Source organism: Rana temporaria, chromosome 1, assembly GCF_905171775.1.
Source record: "Rana temporaria chromosome 1, aRanTem1.1, whole genome shotgun sequence".
NCBI lineage: Eukaryota > Metazoa > Chordata > Amphibia > Anura > Ranidae > Rana > Rana temporaria.
In genome coordinates this window covers 617824379-617836879 of record NC_053489.1, presented here as the reverse complement: position 1 = coordinate 617836879, position 12501 = coordinate 617824379, and positions in this window count along the sequence as shown.

Here is a 12501-nt window from a genome sequence, read left to right as displayed (position 1 = left end):
GGATGAGTGTTGAACTGACTGCAATCCCTCTTGGGGTGGGCGATCATCAACAGTGTTGGCACTTTGAAATAAATAACTTGGTTTTGTGTTGCTGTTTGGGCACTCGGGTTTAAAAAGGTTTGCCATCACTGGTATTAAGGATGGATGGTATATAGATTTATAAACTACATTTATATACTTTCTCTTTGCATAATGGGCTTGGCAACTTTAAGCTTGGCATTTAAAAACAGACATTTTAGCCCATTTTTTGTTCCTTGACAATCAATATCATATTACTTACAAAACCAGTTAATTTAATAAAAAAAAATTGTAGAAAGTTTTGAAAATTTTGCATTGATTATTTTTTACTTGATTCTAAAATTTCTGTTTACGCTTTAAGAGAAGTTTATTATCCCAACTTAACCTTTTTGGTCCCTAATAAATAGGAGGTTGTTTGCCTTTTAATGCACTGAGACACAGATAAGCCTGTTTATCTTGGATTTTCGGATATCATGTTTCCCACAAAGTTGGCTAAATCTGTTCTCTAAAACAGGCCAAGACGTCGACATAGATTTGTCATTAGGGCCCAGGTTATGCCAATGTCAGAATTTTAGATGTAAACCAAATGTTGTGTGCCCATTCCCAGAGAAGGGATGTGTCTCCACTCTTATGCCTGCTAGACTAGTTAATCCTTGCCATGAATGCGGCCAATGTCTACGCTCTAACACTGCACAAAGCTCACCATTTGTAGCCTACTCTTTATTCGCCGTGTTTCCATTTTCAATATTTAAGTTGTTCAGCTCAGTGTTTGCTTTCTTGAAAACTTACAGGATGGGAAGTAAATGGGAACAGGAATACACGTCTATCCACCCAGACGCAAATTACACGCCCGAGGGGGTCTCTTTCTCTACCTTGCTTAAGTTTAGACTTCTCGGTTGTTTGTGAATGTTTGGCATCCACGATAAGGGAACATTTCCACAGCTAGAATTAACGTTGGTCCAGTCACACAGTTTTCATTTAACATTTGCCTGATTTAAATATTAAATTAGTGCGCCACATGATTTGGCCAATTGTATGCCTCCGGCATGATGGTTGCAGTGTTCATGGTTAAAACTGATATTTTTGGTTTTATATATTGTTTTTCAAATTGTGTAAATGACATGGGGGAGAAGAATAGGCTGACAGTGTGAAGATCTGATGTTAGCAACCAGCCTGCTCCATGTCATGTCTGTCAATATACTGCCCTGTGTGTGACTCACTCCACTCATTCATAGTGCTTTGCACATGTTATAGCTACTGTTGCATGCCGTTTTTCTTCTATACTCTATAGCAGTGGTCTCCAAACTGCAGCCGGATTTTGCTTGTATTTGTCTGGCCCTTGAAGCACTATTTCTTCTATTGACACCACCGACGTGGCACCATTCCTTTCACTGACACCAACAGTGGGGCATAATTTCTCCCATTGACACCTACAGTATAATGGGACACTATTCCATCCTCTGACACTAACAATAGGGCATAATGCCTCCCACTGATACAAACGATGGGGCATAATTCCCCCACTGACACCAATGATGGCGCACTATTCCTCCTCCTACTGAACACATTTTTTAACCACCTCCCTACCCACGTATAGTCATATGACGTCTGCAGGAAGGATCTCCCATCCTGGGTGGGCGTCATGTAATGTCCTGGGCTTCCCCACCATCTAGGGGGTGCTGTCTCCTCCCCTTGTGAGTCCCCTCCCCCCACAGTTAGAATCACTCCCTAGGTAACACATAACCCCTTAAACGCCCCCTAGTGTTAACCCCTTCTCTGCCAGTGACATTTATACTGTAATCAGTGCTTTTTTATAGCCTTGATCACTGTATAAATGTGAATGGTTCCAAAATAGTGTCAAAAGTATCCGATATGTCTGCCGCAATGTCACAGTCATGAAAAAAATCGCAGATCACCATCATTACTATTAAAAAAAATTGCATAAATCTAGAAATCTACACCATATTTTGTAGATGCTTTAACTTTTGTGCAAACCAATCAATATACGCTTTTTGCGATTTTTTTTACCAAGAATATGTAGAAGAATGCATATCAGGCCATACTGAGGAAAAAAATCGTTAAAAAAAATTGGGATTATTATTATTGCAAAAAGTAAACAATATTGTGTTTTTTTCAAAATTATCGCTCTTCTTCTGTTTATAGCTCAAAAAAAAGAACCACAGAGGTGATTCGCCAAAAGAAAGTTTTATTTGTGGGGGAAAAAAAATCATAAAAATAATTTTGGTACAGTGTTGCATGACCACGCAATTGTCATTCAAAGTGTGACAGCGCTGAAAACTAAAAATTGGCCTGGGCAGGAAGGAGGTGAAAATGCCCTGAAATTAAGTGGTTAAATACCATTGACCACCAATCCTGAGACATTGTGGACTCCCATTGGTGCTGGGGCATTTTCTACTTTTACTGGCCACAGTCTGCCACCCCCCTCCCCCAAAGTCTAAAGAAGCAGCAAACTGGTCCTTTGTTAAGGAAGTTTGGAGACCCATGCACTTTGGAAGATGCTTGTGAAAATGTTTTAACTACTATTAAATAAATAATAATAATGTTAAAGTGTATTTCCGATGTGTTCCCACAGCAAACTTAAAAGTAATACAAAAAATACTAGATATGTGCATTCCCGTTCGTACGAATGTTATTTTCGTACGAAAATGTTCATTTTCGTACCCGCAGAATAATGTGTACAAACAAAAAAATTAAAGCACCAAAATACAAAAACGACGGGATTACGAATGAGCCGCATACCGAACAACCGCAAATACGAACGAACGATCTGACGAAAATACGACAAAACGAAAACGGCAAAAGAACGAAAATGACATCTATAACAAAAGATTTGCATTCTGTATCCTGTTTGAATCCCCTCTCTGCTCGTATCTTCAGCCGTATGTTCACACGACATCCACAACAAAAGATTTGCACTCTGTATCTTGTTTGAATCCCTTCTCTGTTCGCACCCTCAGTCGTATGCTCATATGACATCCACAACAAAAGACCCGCACCCTGTATTTTGTTTGAATCCTTTCCCTGTCCACATCCCCAGTCGCATGCTCACACGACATCCACAACAAAAGATTTGCATTCTGTATCCTGTTTGAATCCCCTCTCTGCTCGTATACTCAGCTGTATGTTCACACGACATCCACAACAAAAGATTTGCACTCTGTATCTTGTTTGAATCCCTTCTCTGTTCGCACCCTCAGTCGTATGCTCATATGACATCCACAACAAAAGACCTGCACCCTGTATTTTGAATTCCTTTTTTCTGTTCGTATTTTGGATTCAACAGAATGCAAATCTTTTGCCACAGATGTAATTTTGAATGGGCAGTGAGTGTAGTTAGTTAGTAAAGCAGCTTCTCTTTTGTGCTGAGTAGTACAGTAAAGCCAAATAAACTTTTCTGTGGATTTTCATCTGAAGGGAGATCAGTTGGCCAGACTTTTGAACCCAAAAATGGTTTTCTGATGGAGTTTAAAAACGAACACATTTTCTGAGAACGAACGGAAAACGATCGTTTTTATGTTTGTTGTTAAAAAAGTCTGACCAAGTGTATGGGGCTTAACAATCGTTAATATGGATGAGCCGCGTGTTGAAAGTGCCGCGAATCCCGCGATATATTTACAAAAGTACAAAATGACGAAAATCCTTTTTCTGTTCGTATCTTCAGTCGCATGCCCACATGACATCCACAACAAATGTTCCCTTATCGTGGATGTCACACGAACGCACGACCTAAAACACGAACAGAAAAAGGAATCCAAAACACAGAATGCAAATCATTGACGAAAATTAACGAAAATTATTGTCTGACAAGTAACGAACATGAATTAAACAGAATAACGAACCATCCCGCATGTACGAAAATAAAACGGTAACGAAAATACGAAACGATCGGAATATGAAAAAATCTCGTAGTACGAAAAACGAACAGGAACGAACAGGAAAACGGGCGTCTTACGAAAAACGAACGGAAACGAACCTACGGAACGATACGAAACAGAACAAAAAAAAACAAAAAAATTTTCTGTGCACATGTCTAAAAAATACTTCTTTCTGCAGAACTGTAATTTTCCCAGGTGTAAAAGCTCTGGTAATACAATTGTATTGGGGGGCTTGAGGGGTTGGGGCTAGTACCACAATATCTGCGTGATGTCCCTTGTGGGTTAGGGTCCAATCAGTGTCTGAATTGGCATAAGAAATTGACTAATATAAAAATGGCAAGCGCACATATTTATCTTAATGACATTTTGAGATTATGCAAGATTAATTAGGTATAATTTTCCCTTTTTGTCTACCACCCCCCCTTTTCTCTTTCCTTTTTTTGCATTACTATATCCCATTTTTAAAGGGACATACACTTGAATCATACATGGCTTATATATTAACAGTGTACATTTGATTGTTCTTCAATTAGAACGGAAGAGACCTTACTATTATGGCCGTGGGGTTTGTGCTCTGGTGACACGCCTGGATCTGTTGGGAGTCTTTGAAGACCTACCTCGCTCCTGTTCCCCTTTTGGCACAGGAAACGCTCCCGTGTGGCTATCTTTGGGTGTTCGCCGGTCCAGCCATGAATTTTCATGATGATGTGTTTGGGTATGACTTTTTGCATGTGACTGTTATGTTTCTTTGACCATTTTTGTACAGATGATCAATATTGATATGCATAGTTTGTTTAAAATGTTTTTCTTATTTTATTGTACAGTGTGACCCTGGTCTGGATACTGGCCACTGACGAAGGGACGATAGGCATCCCGAAACGCGTCGGAACTTCTGGACTACCTCTTGGACACCCACGTATCTGGACATCATTAATGTTTGTATAAAATTGTTAATAAATTCTACTCATATATTATTCAAAAATGTAGTTGTTGCCCTTAAAGTCCCAATTCTTGGGGGGTTCTTCTTTCTCCTTAGCCTTGACTCCAGGGATGTTGGCAGCTATAGGTCTTTTTGATGTTCACTTTGTATATTTAAAGATAAATTAACCCATTAAAAATAAATGTGTTAATTAAAGTATTCATATGTGCTCCCCAGAGAAACCCAAATAACCTTGAGAAGAACATAAGCAGTGCAGACAGGTTTGTGTTGGGATCTGAAACCAGGAATCTGCTGACCACTGCAAAACTGTGCTGCATTCATGTACATCAATGGATGACAGGTTATTGTACTTGATCAAAAAGTTATCTATTTCCAAGTAGCGTAATGATTAAATGCAATATGAACCTGGCTTTAGGCAACAAATGTGGTGGCTTTACACTACATTTATGGTAGTACCTAAGCCAGACTTGTCTTAGCCCCAATACATAATGTGGTCACTTTTATTTTTAATGAAACCATAAACACAATTTTTTCACATATTGTAACAAATGTGCAAATGAGAGCTTTATTTTTCTTTAGATTTATCATGGCACTGCATCTACTGGTGCCCTGAGAGGTAAAGAGACATCCAACATTGAATCGAAGTCATAGCTAGGCTCACTCAGGGTCATGGGCCTGATAGCAATTGTTATAGAATCAACCTACCTTACTCAGAGTCCCCAACTGATCTCTTTGGGAATTAAGATCCAAACTATACCATTTCTGTGCTATGCTAAAATCAGTTTGCCTTATTTACATGTATTCAGACTGACAATCTGCATTATTAATACTTGTGAGAACTCTGTTGCTGTGATATACACTATGGCCCATATTCTCAAAGGGCTTACGACGGCGCAACTCAATGTACGCCGTCGTAAGTCCTAATCTGGGCCGTCGTATCTATGCGTCTGATTCTTAGAATCAGTTACGCATAGATATCCATTAGATCCGACAGGCGTAAGGCTCTTACGCTGTCGGATCTTAAATGCAATTTATTTTTTGCCGCTAGGTGTCGCCTCCGTCGTTTTGCCCGTCGTGTATGCAAATGAGCAAAATACGCGAATTCCCGAACGCACTCGCGGTCGACGCAGTGAAGTTACGACGTTTACTTTAGATTTGCGCGGCGTAAAGTTGCCCCTGCTATATGAGGGGCAACCAATGTTAAGTATGGCCGTCGTTCCCGCGTCGAAATTTAAAAATTGACGTCGTTTGCGTAAGTCGTCCGTGAATGGGGCTGGACGCTATTTATGTTCACGTCGAAACCAATGACGTCCTTGCGACGTCATTTAGCGCAATGCACGTCGGGAAATTTTAGGGACGGCGCATGCGCATTACGTTCGGCACGGGAACGCGCCTAATTTAAATGCTCCACGCCCCCTACCCGGCTCATTTGAATTAGGCGGGCTTGCGCCGGGGGATTTACGCTACGCCGCCGCAACTTTACAGGCAAGTTCTTTGTGAATAAAGCACTTGCCTGTAAAACTTGCAGCGGAGTAACGTAAATGACATACGTTACACCGCCGCAGTTTTACACCCAGATACGAGAATCTGGGCCTATGTTACCAAAAGTAACCTGCCTTTACATGCACATGAACTTTCCTAGCATCCCACTCTTAGTTTGTAAGGTTCAATATTGAATTGGCCCAGCCTTTGCAATTATAACAGCTTCAACTCTTCTGGGAGGGCTGTCCATGAGGTTTAGTACACCTTTGGGATGAATTAAAGCGGAGACTGCGAGCCAGGCCTTCTCGTCCACATCAGTGCCTGACCTCACAAATGCACCTTTGAAAGAATGGTTAAACATTCCCATAGACACACTCCTAAACCTTGTGGAATCCCATTGACAGATATGAGATAGCTTTACAAGCAACCATCCAATCATTTAAAGGCCAGTGCACCCAAAAATTGTATATTTGTTATAGGAGGACCCTTTTTGCATTGTGAGCTTTACATTGGCACTGGTCACATCCATGCAAACACATCAGGCCCACTCCAATCCACCGCTAAACTATAATCCCAATACCCCAATAATGCAATTTCATATAGCTTTAAAGGGGTTGTAAAGGTTCATGTTTTTTCACCTTAATGCATCCTTTGCATTAAGGTGAAAAAACATCTGACGATTACCGCCCCCAGTTTTACTTACCTGAGCCCTGGAAAGTCCCACGTCGTGAACATGCTCTTCATTTGCCCGGGCTTCTCGGCTCTTCATCGGATAGATACAAATAGTAAGTCGAAAATAATGATCATTTTTAAGTGCCACATCCAGTATTATTAGAGGAAAAGAGAAATCCCCTTATGATGGACTTTTAAGGCACAAATTCTTCAGGAAAATATAATACAATTTTAAATTATTTATTGAACAGTATGTGTAAATATTGGAGACATATACGTACTCCGAAACGCGTCTTGTGCAATAAATATAAATTACAGTTTGTACTACTATGATGTTATGATGTCAATATTGTAAATTTGTTCAAATATGGTAAGTGTTTTTTTTATATATGTTTTTTACATTTTCACATTCTATTCAATAAATAATTTAAAATTGTATTATATTTTCCTGAAGAATTTGGGCCTTAAAAGTCCATCACAAGGGGATTTCTGTTTTCCTCTTCATTGGATAGATTGATTGGCTCACGCTGCTCATGGACACCGAATGCAGGACTTGGGAGAGTGCCCGCAAGGTAACCCCCTTGGGAGAGTGCTTCACAGAGGGGGTTATCTGAGGCGGGGAGGAGCTGAGACAGCCGCCAGGGGACCCCAGAAAATGCCGTTCGGGGCCACTCTGCAAAACAAGCTGCACAGTTAAGGTAAGTATGACATGTTTGTTATTTACAAATAAAATAAAAATGCGAACCTTTAGAGTCGGTTCACACTGGGGAGACGCGACTTCCAGCGCGACTTTCAGAGGCGACACCGACACGACTTGAACATGAACCACAGGACGATCTGGGGCGATTTACAACACGACTTGAAGTCGTCTCCAGGACAGGAGACTTTCCAGTGGCCAATCAAACAACAATCAGCTCTGGGGGAGGGAGGGGGAGGGAGAGGTTTGCCTGAGAAATGCATGTTATCTTCCTTTAAAGTCGCTTCAGTTAAGACAGTGATCAGACTTGGAGGCGACTTCCATTGAAATCAATGGGTACAATTTGCCTACAAGTCGGATTGAAGTATTACAGGAACTTCTTCTGAAGTCGGAGCGATTTGAGTAGTGTGTATTAACACCGCTCCCATTCACTTCCATTGTTTTTCTCTACAGAGCGACTTGGGACGACTTGAGGCGACATGAAGTCGGATCCCAAGTCGCCCCAGTGTGAACCGACTCTTACAACCACTTTAATCCGGCAGAAATTCAAAGCGTACAAAGAGAACAATATTTTTTTCAGATAAATGACTCTTCTGTAAATACTTTGCAAATGGAGCCCAATGACTGCTGCCAAGCAATAATACGTCTCTCATGCTTTCACTCTCAGCTATGTGTGTTATTTATCGTCACAGCTCTGTGAAATAGCACAGTTTGTTCAGATGTCAACTATACAAATTCAGTTTGTTCCCATCCAAGTCTCACTGTCAGGCCCAATTGACCAACAATGACTAGTGTTTAGTCATAAAATGGTGTGAAATATACACCCAAAGATTATCTTTGCCTCAAAATATTTCACATATTCACCTACGCAAGTCCACATAAAAAATAAAAAATACGTTTTCATAAAATACGAATAAAAAAAATAAACATCTAGCCTCCTGTTCCACTGTCTACAGGTAAGTGTTGGTGCCCCTCACAGTGATCTACTACAAAAATAATGTTGTTTCTCTTCTATGCCATATTGTGGGCTTTGCAAATATTCCTGAGTAATATTACTGGGTTTCAACAAGTCCTTTCCACTTTATGGACCACAGGAAAGTTTATATTTCAGCCATGGGTCTAATGACTTACCAATATTTATGTCATTACTTGTGAGTGAAGTGATATATGGAGTGTTTTTTGGAACAGTGTAGAGTGCAGTTTTGGCAGAACTATCTGAGAAATTTGAGAATTATTGTATTTTCTGGCCATTTCAAGAAGTAAATAAATAGAAACAATGGGCCTAATCCTCAAAAACCCGGCGCAACGTAACTTTTTCCATTTAAGTTACACCGCCGCAAAATCTCTAACTAAGTGCCCGATCCACAAAGCACTTACCTAGAAATTTTGAGCGGTGTAACTTAAATCGGGGCGCGCAAGGCGTTCCTCTTCTCCAGGGGGCGATTACCATTTAAATGAGGCGCGCTCCCGCGCCGGCCGTACTGCGCATGCTCGTGACGTCATTTTCCCGACGTGCATAGCGCGAAATTACGTTACGTCGGGCTTTGTGGATTGCGACGGGACAATAAAGTTGCGTCGGGTAAAAAAAAAGATACGGCGCCAAAAAAAAAAATTTAAATTTAAAAAAAATCGCGTCGCGAGCAAGAAAGGTCTGTTTTTACAAGGTGTAAACAGTTTACACCTTGTAAAAGCAGCCCTAATTTTGCGTTTGCAAAAAAAAACTTACGGAGAAAAAACGATGCTGAAAAGCTTCGTGGATCTCCGTAAGTCCTAATTTGCATACCCGAGGCGGCATTTCGACGCGAAATGCCCCCAGCGGCGGATGCGGTACTGCATCCTAAGATCCGACAGTGTAATTCAATTACACATGTCGGATCTTCGTCCTAACTATGGGAAACTGATTCTGTGGATCAGTTCCATAGTTAGGACCAGGGATACGACGGAGTAACAGCAGTTACTCCGTCGTATCTCTTTTGAGGATTTGGCCCAATGATTTAAAGGATCACTAAAGTAAAAAAATGTTTTTGCTGAAATGACTGTTTAAAGGGTATAGAGACATAATAGTTAACTGATTCCCTTTAAAAACTATTAAAAATAGATAAAAATCAATCATATAATGTGCCTCTTAGATGCAAAAATGAAACTGAAAGTAGTTTAGTCTTTGCATGTTATTTTATGCCTCTGTGCTGGACAGTGCCATAGAGAGTCATGGCTAGGAAAACGAAACTAAACTCTCCCATGACTTTTTTCATACGGAGCCAGACAACCAGGAAGTGTCCAGAACAGAGCAGTTTTACAGCAACATCAGAGCAAAAACGAGCAATGAGGACATGAAACCAGGACTGCAGTAAGGTAAAGGAAGCTATTTAGCTAAAAAAAAAAATCCTTTAGTGACCCTTCAAGATCAATACTACTGTATATGAACAAAGTCAAAATGGATCCCTGGACAATTTCAATTATTCACTTTTCATAAGAAAGTTTAGCAATAGGGAAGTGGTTTACAGGTAAATTCCCAGTTCCATGAATGGCACAGGGCAACCAGGCATCCTGGTTAATGGCTCTGATGACCAGCAGATGATGATTCATGGTGAGGGGCTTTAACTGACTTTGGACTCTCCACCTTTCCACTGTTAATGGCCTATTTATTAACATATTTAGTGCACCATTACCAAGCTCCATGTTTTAACCACCAGAAATGCCAGCATGTTTTTTCATTCGCAGAAAAATTTGGCAAAAAAGAGGTCTTGGGGTGTCTACTTTTCAAAAAGGGGTCAAAAGGGGTAATTTTGGGGGTTTTCCTACTGTCCGTTTTTTTTTAGATGATTTGTAACAGAACGTAGGGGAATTTTTTTTTTTTTTTTTAGCCCTGGTTCACACTGCCGGCAGTCCCGATTTCGGCCGCGATTTAATACACATCTGTGCAGGTTTCTGCACAGATGTCAATGTAAATCGCGGCAAGGAATCGCAAAAAGTAGTACAGGAACTACTTTTTGAAATCGGTGCAGCGCTGCAGATGCAGCGTCGCACCGATTAGGACAGTGTCATTGCCGACAATTGCCGGCAAATGCCGCCGATTTGAGATGCGATTTCACATGTGAAATCGCATTTCAAATCGAAGGAAATCGAACCCAGTGTGAACCTGGGCTATATGTTGATCTTGTTTCCTGTATATAGTAAAAAAAAAAAATTGTCGTTATTGGGTACAGTGTTTCATGAGCAAGTATTTGTCAGTCAAGCTATCATAGCATTAAAAACTGGAGAATGGCCTGTTGATGATGTGTTTTTTTTTAATCATACTCACCTAGGTGGATGCAGCATTGGTCCAATGCTGCAACTGTCCCCCACTGGCTCTAAGTCTGAGAACTGAGCTATCAAACACCACAAATCATTCAGTTCTCAGAGCTCTGTGAGCAGAGAGTTGGTGACTCTCAGTTAGCGGCTTTCTGCCCTACCCCCCCCCCCCTCCTGCGATCACTGGAGCGCTGAAATCACAATAAAATATGAAAAAATAAACATATTGCTCACAGCATAAATTATTACATTTCACATTGCCAAAATATTCATAGTTGTTCCCAATCTGCACCTACAGTGCTTTGAAAAAGTATTCATACCCCTTGACGTTTTCCACATTTTGTCATGTTACAATCAAACAACTTAAAGTGGAGGTTCACCCTATAAAAAAAATTCTAACACTAGATCCAGCCCAGTTCTGCATATAAAATGACACTGACCTTTTTTTTTTCTCGTAGATATCGTTTAGCCTTAGAATTCACCGCAGCTTCCGGGTAGGGAATCCTGCGGGAGTGGGCGTTCCTATCCACATGCCAATTGATTGACATGCTAAACGACGGCGCACACAGCGCGTCACGACTTCCCGAAGGATGCTCGGGTCGGCTCGGCTCTATTCGGCGCCGGTGCACAGGCGCCAAATAGAGCCGAGCCGACCCGAGCTTCCTTAGTCATAGCGTGGCCGGCTACGGCAGACAATAATAGAACAGTGTGTATACTACACGCTGTTCTGTTTATAGCTGAAAGGCACGTGTGCCGAATAGAACGTTAATTTCCTCGGCACTTCCGTGTTCCAGGCTGGAACGCACACGGTGCCGGGCGATGATGTCATCGCGCGGTCGCCGTATGCACTCCAGCGTGGAACGCAATACGGCGAAAGAGGCGCCGATTACAATCTGCTGCATTTGGTGGCAGGCCATAGTGGCGGGTGACACACTAAGGGCTTCAATTGATTCTGCATTATGGTGAGTTGAGCTATTTCATTTTATATTACAATGTAATAATAGAAGTAATGTGCTTCAATCATCCTAGCGCCATATCAACTATAATGTGGTGATTATTGTAGCGCTAACACCAGCCATTGCCCCAGAAAATCGCCTGCACGTCTGCAACCCCCCTCCCCATCCTCCCCGGTCCATGGCAAAATTTCCTTCCACGAAAAAGGTTGGGGACCGCAAAAAACAATATTTTTTATCTTTTATCATTGGTACATGTTCCCTTGGCAGTGCTCAGCTACCATAGCCCATTATTTGACATTCCAAAAAATGGGCAAAATATACTTTCAGAATTTGTGCCCATAGACTTCAGTGGAGTCTGCAATTGCACTCAACAGATGTCCTGAACCCAGGCATATTTGGCTCATCACTATGTGCTACAAGGTGACAATGAACTAGTACAAGGACAGAGAGACAACACCCTGTTGAAGTGTCTGAACATGCATGGACCTTCATGCCAGGATCATCAGAGATTATTTTAATGAAATATTGAATACTTTTGAAATTACATTA